Source organism: Mobula hypostoma, chromosome 6, assembly GCF_963921235.1.
Source record: "Mobula hypostoma chromosome 6, sMobHyp1.1, whole genome shotgun sequence".
Taxonomy (NCBI): domain Eukaryota; kingdom Metazoa; phylum Chordata; class Chondrichthyes; order Myliobatiformes; family Myliobatidae; genus Mobula; species Mobula hypostoma.
In genome coordinates, this window is record NC_086102.1 from 17,323,112 (window position 1) to 17,345,591 (window position 22,480).

Consider the following 22,480-nt stretch of genomic DNA (forward strand, 5'->3'; position numbering starts at 1 on the left):
AACCTGGCCCTTAACATCCAGAAGACCAAGGAGATCATTGTGGAATTCAGGCATGCTAGGAGCGACACTCACGCCCCCATCTACATCAAAGGAGAATGGAGCTGTAGTGGAGCGGGTATCAAGCTTCAAATTCTTTGATGTTCACATTTCCGAGGATCTTACCTGGTCTCTGAACTCCTCCATCCTGATCAAAAAGGCGCACCAGCACCTTTATTTCCTGCGGAGCATCAAGGAAGCTCACCTCTGTCCCAGGATACTGACAGACTTTTACCACTGTACCATTGAGAGCATACTCACCAACTGCATCTCAGTGTGGTATGGCAATTGTCCCGTATCGGACTGCAAAGCACTCCAGCATGTGGTGAAAACTGCCCAGTGGATTATCGGCACCCAATTGCCCACCATTGAGAACACCTACCATAAACGCTGCCTGGGCAGAGTGAAAAACATTATCAAGGATGCACCTCACCCTAACCATGGACTTTTTACTCTCCTCCCATCCGGTAGGAGCTAGAGGAGCCTCCGCTCCCGCACCAGCAGGCACAGGAAGAGCTTCTTCCCTGAGGCTGTGACCCTGCTGAACCTCACGTCACAGCGCTAAGCAGTATTGCACCCATATTGTACTGTCTCAGTGCTTTTATATTCGTGTGCTGTAGCACTTACTTTTTATTCGCAGTTATTTTGTAAATAACACTATTCTTTGCATTTCTGGTTAGATGCTAACTGCATTTCATTGGCTTTGTATCTGTACTCAGCACAATGACGATAAAGTTGAATCTAATCTAATCTAATCTAATACGGTGCTGAGACAGTGGCGTTGGTTCACAGGTCAGGGTGCCAACATCTCTGAAGATCTATCCTGGGCCTGACATATTACTGTAATCAGAATCGGGAGACTTAATATCTCCAGCATATGTCCTAAAATTTGTTAATTTTGTGGCAGCAGTACAATGCAATACATAATGATAGAAAAAAGTGTAAATTACAGTAAGTATGTGTGTGTGTGTATGTATATATATATATAAAAAATAATTAAGTAAGTACTGCAAAAATAGAAATATAAAAGTAGTGAGATAGTGTTCACGGGTTCAATGTCCATTCAGAAATCCGTTGGCAGAGGGGAAGAAGCTGTTTCTAAATCATTGAGTGCATCCCTTCAGGTTTTTTTTACCTCCTTCCTGATGGTAGCAATGAGAAGAGGGCATGTCCTGGGTGATGGGGGTCCTTAATGATGGACATTCCCTTTTGGAGGCACCACTCCTCGAAGATATTCTGGATACTACGGAGGCTACACCCATAATGGAGCTGATTTAGTTCACAAGGAAGGCATGTCAGTGGTGATATTTCTTTCTTTCTTTTTCAATATTTTTATTGATTTCTTACATAAAAGAATACAGAGTACAGTAAGATATATAATATATATTGATTACAATATATTGGAATCACAAATATAGTTTCATTACTCCATATCCATATACATTAAATTTTAAAATAATATTGAAGAGATATACTTTGTTATACAAAACAAAATCTAAACCCACTACCAGAAAAAAAAACAGCTGTTTGGTTAAAAAGAAAGAAAAGAAAAAAATCCTTACCATATAATAAAACATATTGTTAGCCAACATCTGTGCTTAATAGCAAATCAAAGATTTTGAAAATAATTCATGAACATCAACTTCTCTAACTTCCGCTAAAGCCCCACCTCCCCCTCGTACCCCATCCGTTATTTATTTTTATACACACATTCTTTCTCTCACTCTCCTTTTTCTCCCTCTGTCCCTCTCACTATACCCCTTGCCCATCCTCTGGGTTTCCGCCCCCCTTGTCTTTCTCCCTAGGCCTCCTGTCCCATGATCCTCTCATATCCCTTTTGCCAATCACTTGTCCAGCTCTTGGCTCCATCCCTCTCCCTCCTGTCTTCTCCTATCATTTTGGATCTCCCCCTCCCCCTCCCACTTTCAAATCCCTTACTCACTCTTCCTTCAGTTAGTCCTGACGAAGGGTCTCGGCCTGAAACATCGACTGTACCTCTTCCTAGAGATGCTGCCTGGCCTGCTGCGTTCACCAGCAACTTTGATGTGTGTTGCTTGAATTTCCAGCATCTGCAGAATTCCTGTTGTTCGCAAAAAAGGGCGATATTTCATTAGAAGTTTGAGATTCGGTATGTCACCAAAGACTCTCCGAAGTTTCTACAGATGTACCATGGAGAACATTCAGACTAGCTGAATTGTCGTCTGATATGGAGGTACAGGATGGGCAAAAAAGCTGCAGAAGGTTGCAGATCACACACAGAATGCTGGAGGAACTCAGCAGTCATGGCGGCATCTGTGGGAAAGAGTACAGTCGATGTTTCAACGTTGTATACTCAGCAAACTTCATCATAGGAACTAGCCTCCCCACCATCAAGGACATCTCCAAAAAGATGATGTCTCAATAAGGCAGCACCCTTCATGGATGACCCTCACCATCCAGACCATGTCTCTTCTCATAACTACTATCAGGGAAGAGGTACAGGAGTCCCATTTAGGAACATTTTAGGAACAACTTCTTCCCCTGCACCATCAGATTTCTGAACAATGAATACTACCTTACTATTTGGCTCTCTTTCTGCACTATTTTTAAAATATATATTCTTATTGCAATTGCACTGTACTGCTGCCACAAAACAACAAACTTCATGACATATGGCAGTGAAAATAAGGCTGATTCTGATTCAAGTCTCCAGTCCTGCTCTTATGTATTTATGTAGATGTATCTACAGCTAGGCCTCAGGCTGGAATTTGGCTAACATCACATGAAAACTAAGCAGAATGATGGAATCTGATGGAAAGTTCAAAGTTCAAAGTATATTAATGGAGTGCAGACCCTCTTGAGGTTTTCACTCCAAGACTGGCCTGACCGGAACCCAGCTTGCCCTCAAGGAAGGTGTGTAGTCACAGAGCCAACATTATACATTATAGAAACAAGTCGTGATGACACATAGAAACATAGAAAATCTACAGCACAATACAAGCCCTTTGGCCCACAATGCTGTACTGAACATGTCCTTACCTTAGAGATTACCTAGGGTTACCCATAGCCCTCTATTTTTCTAAGCTCCATGTACCTATCCAGGAGTCTCTTAAAAGACCCTTTCATATCTACCCCCACCACAGTCACCGACAGCCCATTCCACGCACTCACCGCTCTCTGTGTAAAAACTTTACCCCTGACATCTCCTCTGTACCTACTTCCCAGCACCTTAAAACTATGCCCTCTCATGCTAGCCATTTCAGCCCTGGGGAAAAGCCTCTGACTATCCACACGATCAATGCCTCTCATCATCTTATACACCTCTATCAGGTCACCTCTCATCCTCTGTCGCTCCAAGGAAAAAAAGGTCGAGTTCTCTCAAACTATTCTCATAAGGCATGCTCCCCAATCCAGGCACACCCACAGAGACTCAGTAGACAATCCCTCCATGACTTCCTCCTTTTCTGCAGCCGTGACACTATCTCTGATCAGCAGTGTCACACCCCCACCTCTTTTACCTCCCTCCCTGTCCTTTCTGAAACATCTAAGTAGCCATTCCTGCCCCTGAGCCATCCAAGTCTCAGTAATGTCCACATCATTTTTTTCCAAAATATACTTTATTCAAAAATAAAATTACGTACAATAAACCATTCAACGTCTGCCAATCCTTTACAGATGTTTCTGTTACTGTCTATACATTTCCACACTTTTAGCCACGCACGTGGCACTCTGTTGGTTCACCTTACCACACCATTGTTGAGGGGTATACTCCCCGCCACCCGACCCCTCCCACTCCCACGGGAGAAGAACGCTAAACTGTGGTCCTTCCCCACCAGGCCCTTGCGGTGGCTGCACCGAGTTTCAGCGCGTCCCTCAGCATGTGGTCGTGCAGCCGAGAATATGCCAGTCGGCAGCATTCTCCCACAGACATCTCCATGTGCTGGTAGATCATCAAGTTTCGGGCCGACCAAAGAGCGTCTTTCACCGAGTTGATGATGTGCCAGCAGCACCAGATGTTGGTCTCTGTGTGCGTCCCCGGGAACAGCCCATAGATCAGAGAGTCCTCTGTTACGCAGCTGCTGGGGAGGGAAACGTGACACTAGCTCGTCCATCCTCCTCCACACCTTCTCTGCGAACTCACAGTGTGCAAACAATATCATAGCTCCAGATGCTGCCTGGCCTGCTGAGTTCCTCCAGCATTTTGTGTGTGTTGCTGCGCTGTTCTATGTTAACCATAGAACCATAGAAACTACAGCACAGAAACAGGCCTTTTGGCCCTTCTTGGCTGTGCCGAACCATTTTCTGCCTAGTCCCACTGACCTGCACACGGACCATATCCCTCCATACACCTCCCATCCATGTATCTGTCCAATTTATTCTTAAATGTTAATAAAGAACCCGCATTTACCACCTCAACTGGCAGCTCATTCCATACTCCCACCACTCTCTGTGTGAAGAAGCCCCCGCTAATGTTCCCTTTAAACTTTTCCCCCCTCACCCTTAACCCATGTCCTCTGGTTTTTTTCTCCCCTCTGCCTCAATGGAAAAAGCCTGCTTGCATTCACTCTATCTATACCCATCATAATTTTATATACCTCTATCAAATCTCTCCTCATTCTTCTACGCTCCAGGGAATAAAGTCCTAACCTATTCAACCTTTCTCTGTAACTGAGTTTCTCAAGTCCCGGCAACATCCTTGTAAACCTTCTCTGCACTCTTTCAACCTTATTCATATCCTTCCTGTAATTTGGTGACCAAAACTGAACACAATACTCCAGATTCGGCCTCACCAATGCCTTATACATAGTTATTATGCTAGTTATAACTGTAATAATTTGAATACCTTCAGGTAAATTCACAAGATTACAAATTTATTAAAAGTGAATTTGTTATCGAAGTATGTATAGTCACCATATGCTACCTTGAGATACATTTCCTTGCAGTCATTTATAGGAAAATAAAGAAACACAATAGAATTTATGAAAACTACATAAAAGATCTACAAACAACCAATGTACAAAGGACAAATTGTGCAAATTTGCAATGGTAATACATCCCAAATAGCAGAACTTTGAATATTCAATGCTGATATCTGTTCCAAAAGCCTCTGAATGCAAACTCCAGACATGCAGACTATCTTCCTTTTGTTACCGTGTTGAAGGATGGCTCCATGAATGTACAACTAACAAAGAGACAAAACAACTCTGTTTGAGCTGGGCCTTAGTGGCAGAGATAATTCTTCAACCATGTGCTAACAGCAGGAATATTCATCTTTTGTCCTCCCCTATGTAGTTTCAATAGGACAGAGAATGTCCCACACCCAATGTTTGCTTTCAATAACCACAAAGTATCAGTTGGAAGTAAAACTGAATATAGAACAGAAAATTACAGCACAATACAGGCCCATCAGCACATGATGTTGTGCCACCCTTTTAACCTAGTATCTCTAACCCTTCCCTCCTACATAACCCAACATTTTCTATCATCTATGTGCCTATCTTAATGTCCCTAATATATCTGCCTCTACCACCATCCCAGACAGGGCATACCATGCTCTAGGGTTGCCAACCCTGTCGGGACATGCCGTAAATTGGGCTAAATTGGTTTGTCCCATACGGGACCGCCCTTGTCCCGTATTTCCCCTGTTAAGGTAGAGTGTTCCTATGAAACCTTTCGTGCCGAAATGGCGTGAAGCGAAGAAGCAGTTACCATTAACATATATGGGAAAAATTTTTGAGCGTTTCCAGACCCAATAAATAACCTACCAAATCATACTAAATAACACATAAAACCGAAAATAAATAATACTAACATATAGTAAAAGCAGGAATGATATGATAAATACACAGCCTATATAAAGTAGAAATAATGTGGCACTGAACAGAATCGCCAAAACGGATTTGTAGAAAAAATTTGGCACGTACACAAATGCGCACGTCATGTACGCGCACGTCACGCATACACACACAGGTGCCTGTGCAAGGCTTCATGATCATGGTAGTCTTTCTCGGGGTAAACACAAATGTCCCGTATTTGACTGTTACTCTTGCTCCTTATTGGGAGTGAGAAAGTTGGCAACCCTACAATGCACCCAACTATCTCTGTGTAAAGAACTTTGCTCTGTCACCCCCCCTTCACATTATAGTTTTCTCCAATCACCTTAAAATGATGCCCACTTGTATTAACCATTTCTGCCCTGGGAAAAAGTACATGTTCTTTATCCCTATAAATCAGGTCCTCTAGTCCCAGCAACATCCGTGTAAATTTTCTCTTTTCGCATTCAGGGTTATTGTCTGTAAGGAGTTAGTAATTTTTTCCCCCCGTGATTATGTGCGTTTCCTCCGGGTGGCCCAGTTTCCTCCCGCTGTCCAAAGACGTACCTTTAGAAGGTTACTTGGTCATTGTAAAATAGTGCCGTTATTTGCCAGTGGATTGCTGGGTGGTACAGCTTGTTAGGCCAGAAGAGCCTGCTTTGTGCTGTATCTCTAAATAAATGATATAAAAATGCTGATTTATTTACTGTAGGTAGGTAACCATAACTGCACACAATACCTTAAAATTGGCCTTACCAATGTCTTACAGAAGTTCGACATAACATTGCAACTCTTGCACTCAATATCCTGATTTATGAAGATCAATGAGCCAAAAGCTCTCTTCACAACCCTCTCTACCTATAGTGTCACTTTCAAGAAATTATGGATGTATATTCCAAGGTCCCTTTGCTCTACTGCGCTATTACAGTGTCCTGTGTAACTACAGTGTTACGACAGAGTAACTGTCAGTCTTACCCCTAGTTTGTCTTCCCAAAGTGCAACACCTCACACTTGTCTGTATTAAATTCCATCTGTCATTTCTCAGCCCCTTCTCCCGGCTGATCCAGATCACTTTGCAAGCTTTGACAGCCATCCTCGCTGTCTGTTATGTCCCCTTTGCTCTGCTGGAGGTTACCCCCCAATCTATGCTCCAGGGAAAAACAGTTTCAGCCAATCCCTTATAAATCAAGTCATCCTTGTGTATCTCTATGCACCTTTTTCAGTTTAATGCTGGCTAGTTAGTTAGTTAGATAGTTAAGCAACACACATCAAAGTTGCTGGTGAACGCAGCAGGCCAGGCAGCATCTCTAGGAAGAGGTACATTCGACGTTTCGGGTCGAGACCCTTCGTCAAGACTAACTGAAAGAAGAGCTAGTAAGAGATTTCTAGCCACTCTAGGGACAAAATGGTGATGAAAGTTCACCATGCCCAAAAACTCCTGCAGGGCCTTAACAGTGGCTGGCCAAGGGAAGCACTTAACGGCTTCAACTTTAGCCAGCAGGGGAACTGCCCTCACTGCACTAACACAGTGTCTGAGGAAATTGACTGTGGACAGTCCAAACTGACACTTTGCCGGGTTAACGATAAGGCTGTGCTGACTAAGGTGTTTGAAAACGGTTCTCAAGTGTAAGAGATGTTCATCCCTAGAAGAGCTGGTTACCAAAATGTCATCTAGGTAAACAAACAGGAATGGCAAACCCCTGAGAGTACTGTCCTTGAGGTGCTGAAAAGTCTGGGTCACGTTCTTCAGCATGAATGGCATTTTTCAAAGGAGCTCAAAACAAATCAAACAGTGTAATAACAGTGGTTTTAGAAATATCACTCGGGTGGACAGGGACCTGGTGATAACCGTGAACCAAGTCCACCTTCGAGAAAGTGATTTTCTCTGCTATGCAGGCAGAGAAATCCTGGATGTGCAGGATCAGGTATTGCTCAGGAGTCATGGCATCATTGCAGTAATCGCTGCATGGACGCCACCCACCCCTTGGCTTTCGCGCAATGTGGAGGAGGGAAGCCCCAGGACTGCTGGACTGCCTGGCGATGCCCAGGCGCTCCACGGTGTCAATCTCAGCTTTGGTGACGGCTAGCTTCTCTGGGTCAAAGAGCTTGGCGGGCTGGTGGTGAGGATGTGGTGCTCCACCCCATGTTTAGTGGTGGAGGAGGAGGCCCGGGAATTCAGTGAGGAGGCGAAGGAAGTTGTCGGATGCAGAAAGGGCACTGGACAACTTTGAGGTGCCGGTGGTGCTGAGTACAGATGGAGTAAAAAGTCTTTGCATTAATGAGGCACCAGTTCTGGGCATCAACACGAATGTTGTTTGCGCAGAGGAAGTCAGCCCCCAGCAGGGGTGTGGGCACCACCGTCAACACAAAATTCCAGCGGAATTTCTGCCCACAACGCCATCTCCCGCTTACCAAAAGTCCGGATGGCGCTGCCGATCGCAACCTTGAGAGACGGTCCAATTCCGCAGTTTTTATGTCCAATTTAGAAGCAGGCAGGACGCTCGCCTGAATGCCTGTGTCACAGAGGAAATGGCGCCTGGAACCAGTGTCTGTAGTGAACAACAAACTGCCCATTGCAGCTAAAAGGCGCCAGCTGTTCTGTTTCCCGACTCCTTGAACCTGCAGGGTGGGCAGTAGTTGTTAGCTCTCAGGCCAAACCTTGCATGCTAGAAACACAGTAGGAGACAGTCACTAAGAAGTGGCGATTGTCTCATGTTCGGGTAGCAACGAGGTGGCGAAGTCATCCAGCCGCATGGTCACACAGACCTTCCTGGTGACGGAAAACACCCTGTCAGCCTCTCTCGCTACAGCTCGGACGTCTTTGAGGGGAGAGCCAGCTCTCTGAAGATGAAACACAGCTGATGCCTGCCAAGGAGGGACAACATGTGGCCCATCAACTCCAACGGCTTGGAGTTACCTAAGCCGGGCAGTGAGAGGAGCCGATGGGCGTGCTCAGACTCGGAAAGTTTGAAAATCTCTAGAAGGAGTTGCTTAAGAGTCTCGTAGCTGCCGACCCCTAGGGCAGGGGGCAGGGGGAGGTGCTGTAGGACACTCATCACCCTGGTTGCTGTAGAGCTGCCTAGCGCTGGAAGAACATAGTAATATTTTGTGTCACCTTGCGGGATTTCCTGCTCTGAGAACTGGGCCTCTGCACGAGCAAGCCAAATGGCGGCATGTTCCTGCCGGAATTCAGGGAGCTTGAGAGCAATGGCATTTCCAGTCATGATGGTGAAACAAGCAAAATCGCTCCAGAATTATCCAGAGGAACATTAGGATTATCAATGTAGGTGTGGCGACAAAAAATAGGCATGAGTGTAATTGCTTCTAATGTACACTTTATTGAAACCTCAACAAATGGCGACTGTGTATATATATAAGAAAAAAACCCACCCCCAGAACGTAATAACGTACAACTTAACACGTAACATACACGGCAAATTTAAGCCTTAACAGTCTGGGTGAATTCTGCATAATGAAGTTAAGAAGCCCCTCTATTATAATACCCACAACAGCAGTAGGGGAGTTTCAGTACAGCGAGTTATTTGCACATGGAATTAAAACATTGCATTAGTAATGGTGACCATGGCACAGGCAAATTGCTGCAACAACCCATCTCATGTTCCCAAGGAAGTAAATGGGTTATCCTTACACAATCTGTCAATGTGGCTCATTGTTAACATCACGCTACAAAGGATTGTCAAATCTTTCCAATCAAGGGTAATAGGGGATAAGTAATAACTCCTGGCCATTCCAGTAATACATGTCTTAACTAAATAAAGAAATATGACCTATTTCCACTTGCGAAATGGCTTCTTCTGAGCGAGACAATGAGGAAGGGCGGGGATGAGAACTAGTCATCATTGGGAAAAATTTCCAGATGAGCTGCACTTTATAGATTCATTAAAGTCTACCCACTTGACCAAGGTTTGGTTATGTCTCCTATAGTTTATAGTTATAGCAGCAGTTGTCACTGATCAGGAATCATTTCCCACCGATGTCCGTAAGGAGTTCTATGTTCTTCCCATGACCACGTGGGTTTCCTCATGGTGCTCTGGTTTCTTCACATGTTGCAAAAACATACATGTTAGGGCATGCTATATTGACACCGGAAGCATGGTGGCATTTGCAGGCTGTCGCCTGCAGGTCCTTGAACTGTGTTGGTGGTTGACACAAAGGATAGATTTCACTGTATGTTCCGATGTTTCAATGTACACGTTAACCTTTAAAATCCCTACATGGCTTCCTTAATAATATAACCTACTCCAATCCAAAAATCATTAATGAACTCTGTTGGCAAGAATGGGCTAATGCTCACGCAGTTTATTCTGAAGCCATTTGTATCACTTCCACCATCCCATACTGACACCAGTAAAACCTTGAGAGAACGTCTTTGGGAAGTCACTACTCTTGATGGAGAAAGGATTCCTTCACTCTACTATTTCCACTTTGCTTCCGTGTATTTTCTTTTAAGATCTCCCTAAAACAAACATCTTTCACCAAGTTATTGACTCTGTGCTACTGTCTACCAACTTAGATCATATCAAATCACAACAGAAAATGTTAAGATTAAGATTTTAAACTTAGTTATCTAAATTTGTTGCATGAACATCAAAATATGACCAACCAACACAGTCCAAATTGTGCTGGGAACAGTCTGTAAATGCTGTCACACTTCTGATGCTAACATAGCATGCCCACAACTCACTAACTCTAACCATAACCCGTTATGTGCTGGTTCGTATGATATGGGTGATCGTGGTCTTTCCATGACCATAGACATGTACCATGATTGATCTTGGCAAATTTTTCGACAGAAGTGGTTTGCCATTGCCTTCTTCTGGACAGTATCGTTACAAGACGGTTGACCCTAGCCGTTATGAATACTCTTCAGAGATTGTCTGCCTGTCAGTGATCTCATGACCAGGACTTGTGATATGCACCAGCTGCTCATATGACCATCCATCAGCTACTCCGATAGCTTCATTTGACCCTGATCAGGGGCTAGGCAAGTGTTACACCATGCCCAAGGGTGACCTACAAGCTAGTGGAGGGAAGGAATGCCTTTGGTAGAGATGTATCTCCATCCTTACCTGTATGTCTGGAATGTGGGAGGAAACTTTGCCTCCCAAGTGTCAGGGTCGGGGACATCTCAGATGGGGTCCACAGCATTCTAATGGGGGAGGCTAAGCACCTTGTAACACGCTGGCACCGATGAGATAGGTAGGAAGAAGGAGGAGGTCCTGAAGAGAGAATTTAGGGAATTAGGTAGGAAGCTGAAAAGCAAGGCCACCAGAGTAGTAATCTCTGGATTGCTACCTATGTCACACACCAGTGAGGGTAAGAATGGGATGAAATGGTGCATGAATGCATGACTAAGGAGCTGGTGCAGGGGACAATTCTCCAGATTTCTGGATCATTGGATCACTTCTGTGGAAGGCATGGCAGGTTTGCTGGAGCAGATGGCAGAGTTTAAACTAATATGGCAGGGTGATGGGAACCGGCTTGGTAGGGCTTGAGGATGGGCCAAATGGTTTACAACTAGATGTAGTGTGCAGTAAGATTTTTAGGAGGACAGGAAGATGATACGGCAAAATTGCATTCAGTGCGATGAGTTACAGTGTAGCATGGGGACAAAATCTAAAAAGCTGACAAATATAGGACTGAAGGTACTGAAGGTTATATTTGAATGCACATAATATACAAAATAAGCTCGATGATCTTGTAGTGCAGTTAGATATTAGTGGGTATGACATTGAGGTCACCACAGGGTTGTGTCTGAAAGAAGGTTATATTTGGGAGCTTAACATCCAAGGATACACATACTGTAGGCAGTTAGGTAGAGGGGGTGGGGTGGCTCTGTTGATAAAAAGTGAAAGCAAATCCTTAGGAAGAGGTGACATAGGATCAGAAGATGTAGAATCCTTGTGGGTAGAGTTAAGAAACTGCAAGGGTAAAAAGACAGTAGCCAGGATATGGGCTACAAATTACAATGGGAGTTAGAAAAGACATGTCAAGACGGCAATGTTATGATAGTCACGGGGGATTTCAAAATGCAGGTAGATTGGGAAAATCAGGTTAGTGCTGGATTCCAAGAGATAGAATTTTTAGAATGTCTATGAGGTGACTTATTAGAGCAGTTTGTGGTTGAGACAAGTAGGGGAGAGGCTTTTCTGAATTGGGTGTTGTGTAATGATCCGATTTGATTAGGTAAAGGAAGCCTTAGGAAACAGTGATCACAATATGACAGGCTTCACCACACAGTCTGAGAGAGAGAAGCTGAAGTCAGATGTATCAGTATTACAATGGATAAAGAGAATTGTAGAGGTTTGAGCGAGGAGCAGGCAGAGATTGATTGGAAGGGGACACTCTCAGGAATGACGGCAGAACAGCAATAGCTGGTGTTTCTGGGAGAAATTTGGAAGGCACAGGATAGGTACATCCCAGAGAAGAAGTATACCAAAGGCAGGATGTCGCAACCGTGGCTGACCAGGGAAGATAAAAACAACATAAAAGCCAAAAAGAGGGCATATAACTTAGAAAAAATAGTGGGAAGTTAGAGGACTGGGAAGCTTTTAAAAGCCAACAGAAGGCAACTAAAATACTATAAGGAGCGAAAAGGTGAAATATGAAGGTAAGCTAGCTGATAATATCAAAGAGAATATCAAAAGTTTTTTCAAATATATAAAGTGCAAAGAGAGGTGAAAGCAGATGTCAGACCTCCGGAAAATAACACCAGAGAGGTAGTAATGGGAGAAAGGGAAATGGTGGATGAATTAATTAAGTATTTTGCATCAGTCTTCACTATGGAAAACTCTAGCAGTATGCCAGGTGTTTGAGAGTGACAGGGAGCAGAAGTGAGTGCAATTGCTATTTCTAGGGAGAAGATGAAATTTTTGAAGGCAGATAAGTCACCTAAACCAAATGGACTACACGCCAGGGTTCTGAAAAAGGTAGCTGAAGAGATAATGGAGGCATTAGTAATGATCTTTCAAGAATCACTAGATTCTGGCAGGGATCCAAAGGACTGGTAATTGCAAATGTCACTCCACTCTTCAAAAAGGAAGAGAGACAGAAGAAAGGAAATTATAAGCATGATAGTGTGAACTCAGTGGTTGGAAGATGATGGAGTTGATTGTTAAAGATGAGGTTTCAGGGTACTTGGGGGCACATGATAAAATAAGCCATAGTCAGCATAGTTTCCTTAAGGGAAAATCTTGTCTGACAAATCTGTTGGGATTCTTTGAGAAAATAACAAGTAGGATAGACAAAAGAAAATTGGTGGATGTTCTGTAACACACCTAAAAGTTGCTGGTGAACGCAGCAGGCCAGGCAGCTTTCAGAAGGACTTCGACAAGGTGCTGCACATGAAGCTGCTTAACAAAATAAGAGCTTATGGTATTACAGGAAAGATACTAGCATGGATCGAGCATTGGCTGACTGGCAGGAGGCAAAGAGTAGGAATAAACAGAGCCTTTTCTGGTTGGCTGCCAGTGACTAGTGGTGTTCCACAGGGGTCAGTGTGGAACAGCTTCTTTTTAAAATGATTTGATGATGGAAATTGATGGCCAATTTTGCAGAAGGTGGGTCAAGAGGTACGTAGTGTTGAGGAGGTGGGGAGACTACTGAAGGGCTTAGTCAGATCAGGAGAATGAAGAAAGAGATACCAAATGGAATACTGTGTTGGGGAGGTGTATAGTCATGCAATTAGTTTGAAGAAACAAAAGCATAGCTTCTTTTCTAAATGGGCAGAAAATTCAAAAACCCAAGGTGCAGAGGGACATAGGAGTCCTTGTGCAGGATTCCCTAAAGGTTAATTTACATGTTGAGTCGATTGGTAAAGAAGGCAAATGCAATATGAGCGTTCATTTCAAGAGGACATGATATAAAAACAAGGATGTAATACTGAGGTTTGGGTGAGCCTCACTTGGAGTATTGTGAACAGTTTTAGGCCCCTTATCTAAGAAAGGATGTGCTGACACTGGAGATGGTTCATTGGAGAGGAGGTTCATGAGAATGAAAAGAGTGCTTGATGGCTCTGGGCCTACAATCGCTGGAATTTAGTAGAATGAGTGGGGATCTCATTGAAATGTAACAAATGTTGAAAGGCCTAGATAGGGTGGATGTGGAGAAGATGTTACCTATAGTGGAGGAGTCTAGGATCAGGGAGCACAACCTCAGAATAGAGGGACGTCCATTTCAAGCCGGAGGTAAGGAGAAATTTCTTCTGCCAAATGCTGGTGAATCTGTGGAATTTGTTGCCACAGGCTATTGTGGGGGCCAGGTCATTGGGAGTATTTAAAGCAGCGTTTGATCAGTTCATGATTAATTGGGGTGTGAAAGGTTATGGGGAGAAGGTAGATTTCAGATGGTAAAGGGATCAGTCATGAAGAAATGAAAGAGCAGACCCAATGGGTCCCTTGGCCTATTTATACTCCGATCTCTTATGGTCTTATGGAAACCCAAGCCACCAGAGGAAACCCACATGGTTACAGAGAACGTGTACAAGCTGAGTACGGACAGCGGCAGGAATTGAACCCTGATAGGTGATCTCTGGCACTGTAAAGCGAGACACTAACCACGATGTCACTGTGCCATCCCACAGGTTGGACCCGCTTTCTTTTTTTTTGTAATTTATTTTTTATTGAATTTCATCATCAAACAAACATTTCCATAAGATCTACTTCAGATACTGTACATATACATCATATAATCATATTTGTTACAAATCTCCACATAATATTTATCTGAGGTACACACTTACAGAAAGGACAATTGAAAGAAGAAAACTATGTACAGAGTAGGATGTGATCTTTTTTTATATGACATATTCATTGACTTGTGAGAATAAAACCAGGCCTATGAGGTGTTATGTAGTTAAACCATTTTTTCCAGTATGAATAAAATTGTTCCAACTTATGATTAACAGATGCTGTTATCTTTTCCATTTTGTAAATGTCCATTGTAATTTCCATCCATACATTTAAAGTTGGGCTCTCCTGTGATAAGTATTTCCTGGTAAGGGTCTTTTTACCAGCCATCAGCAGTACATTCATTAAATATTTATCTCTTTTCAACCATTCTTGAGGTATATACCCAAAATATATGGTCTTACTCTCTAAGGGTATTTCACATTTAAAGATGTCTTGTAGGGCATTATGTATCCCACTCCAATAGTCTTTGATAACGGGGCATTCCCCGAAAATATGATAATAGTTTGCATTTTGATTTCCACAACTTCTCCAGCAAACAGTGGGGTTACCGTCATAATGGGATTTCTGAGAGGGTGTAATAAAACATCTCATCAAGTTTTTCCACCTGAACTCCCTCCATTTCTGTGAACTGGTACAGTTCCATTGATACCTCCATATTATTGTCCAGTCTTCCTCAGATATTATTATCCCTCCTTCCTTCTCCCATTTTGCTTTAATGTATGAAGTTGAATGTGTTTTAAGATTTGACAAACCCTTATACACACTTGAAATTATTCTACTACCATTGTCTGAACTATATGCTTTTCTAAATAGCTCTATCAGACACATACTTGCCTTGGTTATATTTTTAACCGTCCTATTAACATACTGTCTCATCTGTAAATACCGGTAAAAGTCTTGTTTTTCTAATGTGTTTCTCTTTGAGCATTTCAAAACTGAACAGTGTTCCTTCTTTCATTATATTGCAAATAGCTGTTATTCCTTTAGCTGTCCAGTCCTTAAATCTAGCATCCAGTTTATTCGGCGTAAAATCCGAGTCATATGCACACCATTTAAGAATTGCAATGTCTCTCTCTAGTTTATATTCTTTTGTAATAGTTTTCCATATTTTAAGAGTCTATTTCACCCACAGGTTGTCAATATTATTTATGTAACTTTGTAGGTTATTATCAGCCAAAATTGCCTGTATAGGGATGGAAAGTATCCTCTCCTCAATGTTTTCCCATTGAGTGTCATATGATGGGTTGTACCATCATATCACAACTCTCAACTGTGCTGCAAAATAGTAATCTCTAGGAGAAGGTACATCCCATCCCCTCTTTTCCTTGGCTAATTGCAAAGTTTTGAGACGAACCCTAGGCCTTTTACCTTGCCATATATAGCTTGATAGCATCTTGTTCCATTTATTGAATTAATTTTGGTTAATTTCTATTGGTAGGGTCTGAAAGAGATATAATAGTCTGGGCAGTATATTAATTTTAATAGATTTAATCCTTGAACTGAGACCAAGAAAAGGAATTAGGTTCCATCTTGGTATATCTTCCTTAATTTTTTTATATATAGGTTGATAATTGCATTCTGATAATTTTGCCAAATCTTTTGGCATAATGATGCCCAGATATTTGACGGACTCTGTTTGCCATGCCCAAGGATATCTACTTTCAATTTCTCTTGGTGGGCTGTAGTTATGTGAACGTAGTTGGGCTTTATCTGTGTTGATCTTGTATCCTGATAATTGGCCATATTGTTCAAAGGATTGCATCAATTTAGGTAAAGAGTATGTTGGTTGCCTTAGATGGATCAAAATGTCATCTGCGTGACAGGCCAATTTATGCTCTGTCCTTTTAATAGTAATTCCCCTGATATCTTCATTTTGTCTGATGTATTGAGCTAATGGTTCCAGATATAATGCGAAGAGTAGCGGTGACCATGCACAACCCTGTCTCGTGCCCCTTTCTAGGGTAAATCTATTAGATAAATATCCATTGATTTTAACCCTGGCAGTAGGATTGTCGTATAGTGCCTGTATAGTTTTAATAATTGTGTCATGTAGACCAAATCTATGTAAATCTCTGTAAAGAAAATTCCAATTGACCGAATCAAATGCCTTTTCAGTGTCCACACTTATCACTATTGCTTCAATTTCATTTTTTTATATGATCCATAATGTGAAGTGTCCTTCGTATATTGTCTTGTGTTTGGCATTGTTGTATAAAACCTGTCGGATCATTATGTATCAGTGTGGGTAGAAACTCTTCTAATCATTCAGCCATGATGGAGGTAAATATTCTATAAGCCACATTAAGAACAGATATTGGTCTAAATGACCCACATTCCATTTTATCCTTGCCTTCTTTCGGTACAGCTGAGATTATCACCTCCTTCCAGCTGGGTGACATTTGCATCTTTCTGACGGTCCAGTTCAGTTTGGGGAGTGAAATAGTGGTAGAGGTTGTTACATTAGTGATGATAGAAAAATGGGGAGTTATGACTATGCAGGAGAGAAGGGTTAGATTGACCAAGGAGCAAGTTAAAACATTGGCATAATATTGTGTGTGAACTGGTCTGTACTGTGCTGTACGGTTCTCTGTTCTATATGTGGGGGTTGTCATAATATATATATTGTAAGTCAGATGTTCATAACCTGGTGAGGATCTGTAATTGAGAGCTCTTAAAACCTACATTCCTCGCTCAGAGAGGTTCTGCTGGTTGTGAAGGCTGATGGGAAGTGTGTCCACAGCTTGGGCATAATCGCAGGATATGAAGTTGAAACATTGGCACTCATTAGTGCTTGTTTAAGTGCAGGGAGAGAGGGCATTTGCTGGGCAAGTAGTAAAGGGCACCGGCATTTTGTTTTTACAGAGAACAATTCTCTTTCTGTTGGGGCATTAAGATGCAAAAGTTTTTGTCATCATGTTATTCTGTAGTTCAAAACCTCAAAGGTTGGCGGTAATTTGAGTGAAAATCCAGACATAAGGCCAAGTTTCTTGACAACATCAGCGAATTAATGTCTGTACGTACACAAGAGATACTAGAAATCCAGAGCAACTCACACAGAATGCTTGAGGAACTCAGCAGGTCAGGCAGCATCTATGGAGAGGAATAAACAGATTGACATTTCGTGCTAAGACCCTTCATCAGGACTCAATTTTACACTTTGGAAGGACAAACTCCAAGGCAGAGTACAAAGTAAATGGCAGGATGCTTGGAAGTGTGGAGGAGCAGAGGGATCTGGGAGTACATGACCACAGATCCCTGAAAGTTGCCTCACAGGTGGATAGGGTAGTTAAGAAAGCCTATGGGGTGTTAGCTTTCATAAGTCGAGGGATAGAGTTTAAAAGTCGGGATGTAATGATGCAGCTCTATAAAACTCTGGTTAGGCTACACTTGGAGTACTGTGTCCAGTTCTGGTCGCCTCACTATAGGAAGGATATGGAAGCATTGGAAAGGGTACAGAGGGGATTTACCAGGATGCTGCCTGGTTTAGAGAGTATGCATTATGGTCAGAGATTAAGGGAGCTAGGGCTTTACTCTTTGGAGAGAAGGAGGATGAGAGGAGACATGAGAGAGTTATACAAGATATTAAGAGGAATAGATAGAGTGGATAGCCAGCGCCTCTTCCCCAGGGCACCACTGCTCAATACAAGAAGACGTGGCTTTAAGGTAAGGGGTGGGAAGTTCAAGGGGGATACTAGAGGAAGGTTTTTCACTCAGAGAGTGGTTGGTGCGTGGAATACACTGCCTGAGTCAATGGGGGAGGCAGAAACACTAGTGAAATTTAAGAGACTACTAGACAGGTATATGGAGGAATTTCAGGTGGGGGGGTTATATGAGAGGCAGGGTTTGAAGGTCGGCACAACAATGTGGGCTGAAGGGCCTGTACTGTGCTGTACTATTCTATGTTCTATGTTCTATGTGTGTCATGATCCGGTCCATGAAGTCTGCATTCCAGTTCATACTCCGGTCCGTGGACTTAGAACTCCGGGTCTTCCAGCTGTCCCTTGTTTTGGTTGGCTTAATCATAGGCACCTGATTTCCATCTTTTTTTAATATAATTTTTATTGAGTTTTCAAAGTAAATACAAGAGAAAAAAATATCTACCCTCCCCCCTCCCCTTAACCCTTCCCCCCAATATATACTACTACCTAAAGAGAAAAGAAAAAAAAAGAACCACCTGAATATTGGAAGTTTTCCACATGCTCCATGGGATTAAAAATAAATTTTATATATATTTGTTACTTTCCCCAAGGAACCAAGATCTTTATCATATCTAAAATGTTTCTTAGCTTCACAACTCTCATAGTTCCCTGGGAAATCTCTTTGAACTTCACCATGTTGCTATGTGTTTCCCTCCCAATCATCCAGGCAAAAAGAAAAAAAAATAGATAAGATACAAAAAAAAAACAAAATACTCCCCCACTAATGTTGTGAATGAAAAGACACACAACACTACCCCCCTCCATGGTGCGGGTCGTGGCTATTGCCACGCTTGCACACACGAATAACGCAGCGATTGGTCAGTGTTTCTTCCAGCTCCCCCATAACAAAAAAATTGCATATATATAATTTAACCTTTCTTCCCCTCCCTCATATAATTAATAATATATTTATATATTCATCCGCCTAAAAATCCAACAGGCCTATTCTTTGATCCAGTCTTCATCTTCAATCCATCTCGCTCCCCTGCGTTTGTTCTTGTATCTGGTGAATATTCAAAGAATCTCGCACAAACTCCTCCGCTTTCCAGTAATCGTCAAAACTGATTCCCATCTTGAGGCTTGGAATATAAGTAGCCTTGGATTCCAGTGTGGGCTGCTGGTTTGTCTTGTCAGTCCCCCTTACAGCAACCCGCTAATGGAAGGCTAGTGAAATCATTTGTGATCTCTAGGCCTGGTTGGAGGACCACTGCTTTATGGAGCCTTGTTGCCACTTGTTGGAGTAGTCTTTGCGGTATGGATTCGGCTGTTTCCCGGGCCAGCTGAGCGGCTGTCAGCCACTCTGAGCTAGGTAAGGATCTGGCTGTTTCTGTAGCCAGTGGAGGTTGCTGGCTGTAACTGCGACTCGGAGCAACCCCAAAGCAGAGATGGAACTGTCTGTTGTTCTTTGGTGTTTGTCTCTTGTCCTTGCCTCCATGGGGTAAGTCAGGCTTTTCTGTGATTGCCCTGTGGGGGAGTCATGTCTTGTCTTGTCCTTGCCTCTGTGGGGTGGGTCAGGTTGTTTTGCTGTTGCCCTGTGGGGGGACATGTCTTGTCTTTGCCTCTGTTGGGTAAGTCTGGCTGTTCTGCTGCTACCCAACAGGTAGACCTTTTCCACCTTGGTGTGGAGAGGTTGAGTCCTGGCTTGTCTAAGTATAAGTCCCAGCTCTGTCTATGTACTGTCCTGTCTCATGTTGGTGTCATGTTAATGATGAGTCCTGGCTTTCTAAAGGACAAGTCCCGGCTCTATGTTGATGTTCAGTTCCCAGTCGGTCTCTCAGCTCCAGCCTCTGAGTTATCAGCCTCTGCATTTCAAGATGAAGATCCTGCAGCCAAGCTCCAAGAACCCAAGCCTCCAAGCCTCAAGCCTGAAGACCAAGATCCCAAGCCAAGCTCCAAGAACACAAGCCTGAAGACCAAGATCCCAAGCCAAGCTCCAAGAACACAAGCCTGAAGACCAAGATCCCAAGCCAAGCTCCAAGATCAAGATGCCAGCCTGCAGCCCCAAGCCTTTAGACCCCAGTCATGTCCTGTCCCGTAGTCATGTCATATCCTTGCCTGGTTCTGGGGCCCGAGCCCAAGGCAAGACCCAGGTTCTGGGTCCTTGTCCAGTCTCTGGCTCGGAGCCCAAGCCCAGGCTCCTAGTGCATAGTTCCTTGTCCAGGTTCCCTGTCTTGTCCCTGTCCTAGCCCAAGTCTGCGTTCTTGTCCCTACTCCCTGTCTGTATCCGGTCACCTCCCTACTCTAGTCAAGTCCTGTTCCTTGTACTTCAGTGTCCGTGTCTTGCATTTGGATCCGTTCCCAGCGCCCCATTGTGACAATGTGTGTGTTACTCTGACTCATTCATACATAGATTGAACTTTCTCACAGCCCCTGTCCCCTGTATGTTCAGCGCAGTTTTTGCTGGCTGTTTGCAGCATCTATGAACAGTTGGCATTTTAGACTGAGACCCTTCAATAGACTGAATGAACGTGCTCTGTTGAATTTTTAGCGGCAGAAGTTCAAAATGCATGTTTTCATGATTTATAACAATAATCTCAAACTAGGATTTGAAATTCCACACTTATCATTGAATATTGTACGTTAGCTGAGTTCCTGGTGGGCGAAGGAAATGCTTCAAAGATAGCAGTAAAATCAGCCTGACGAAATTCAACGCTGCTTCTAAGACCTGGGAAGACATTACACTCAATTTATATACCTGGAGGAAAGTTGTTCCAGAGGGAGCAGTGAAAGGAGAGACCCAGCCACTAACCACAGCCACCACTTTATCTTGCCCACACTGCACCAGAGAATGTGGATTCTGGATCAGCCTGCACTGCCAAATGAGGACCCACCAATAGACAACCTCTGAGGAGAGCATCATACTCAACTTGAGTGATTACACTACATTAACAGAAAAGTTCTTCCAATCTGTAAAACTGCCTGGGAAACACTTTGGAACTATTGAACTGTTCCTGATTCCTATTGCGGAATAGTGAAAAGAAACAATATCTAATTGTGTGTATAGGTGGTGTTGTTAAATTAGATAGAGGAAGTGTTGAAATATTTAATCCTTGTAGTTGTTAAACTTGCAATGAGCTTGGATTGAAGGGTTGGTTTTATAGATGAATGGGAGGAGACAGGAGATATGATTACGTAAACGATACCGGGGAAAAGATCACTTTCTTTATCAAAGTGTCGTTCTACAGATGTGGCAAGGTTAATGCTTCAGCAAGCTTAACAATCATGCTTATGATTTGCTAATTTATTTGTGATAATATTACTTTGTGTTGTGCGTGTGAGTTAAATGTATTGTGTTGGTCCAGAGGAACGTTGTTTCAATTTACTCATGTACAGTTGAATGACAAGAAACTGAATTTGAACTTGAATGTTAGTGCAGTATATTCCTCAGTCGTACTCAGCACCAGTTCACACCTCTCCCAACAGTGATTTACATCATTCCCGTCTTTAGATGCTGCCTGACCTGTTGAGTTCCTTCAGCATTTTGTGTGTTGCCCAACAATGGTTGTTTGTCCTCTGACAGTTCATGCAGACAGATCTGTTTCTTTTGGTTTTAAATCAATCAATCAATCACATACCAGATTGAATGGTTCAAAGTGTTTTAAACAATAAATTGGTGACTGCATGCTTATTCTCTGTTAAATTCCAGATTATTAACTAAATTTACCCTCAGTGTTATTAGGTACACCTGTACACCCATTTGTTAATGCAAATATCTAATCAGTCAATCACAAGGTAGCAACTCAATGCATAGAAGCATGCTTTCATGGTTAAGAGGCTCAGTTGTTATTCAAATCAAACATCAGAATGAGGAAGAAATGTAATCTAAGTGTCAATAGAATGATTCTTGGAACCAGACAAGGTGGTTTGAGTATTTTAGAAGCTGCTGGTCTCCTGAGATTTTTATGCACAAAGGTCTCTAGAGAATGGTGCGAGGGGAAAAAAAAGAGCATTGAATGAGCAGAGGCTCTGTGGGCAAAAATGCTGTGTTAATGAGAGATGCCAGGGGAGAGTGGTCAGACTTGTTCAACCTGGCAGGAAGGCAACAGTAACTCAAATAACCACGCGTCACAGCAGTTGTGTGCAGAAGTGCATCTCTGAATGCATGACAGGTCGAACCTACAGTGGGCTACAGCAGTAGAAGACTTACACGGGGCTCTAACTAATAGATTGGCCACTAAGTGTGTATTCCACAGCAGTTACTGTGGAACTTGAACCCAAGTGTCTGGGTTAATTGTCTAGTTAA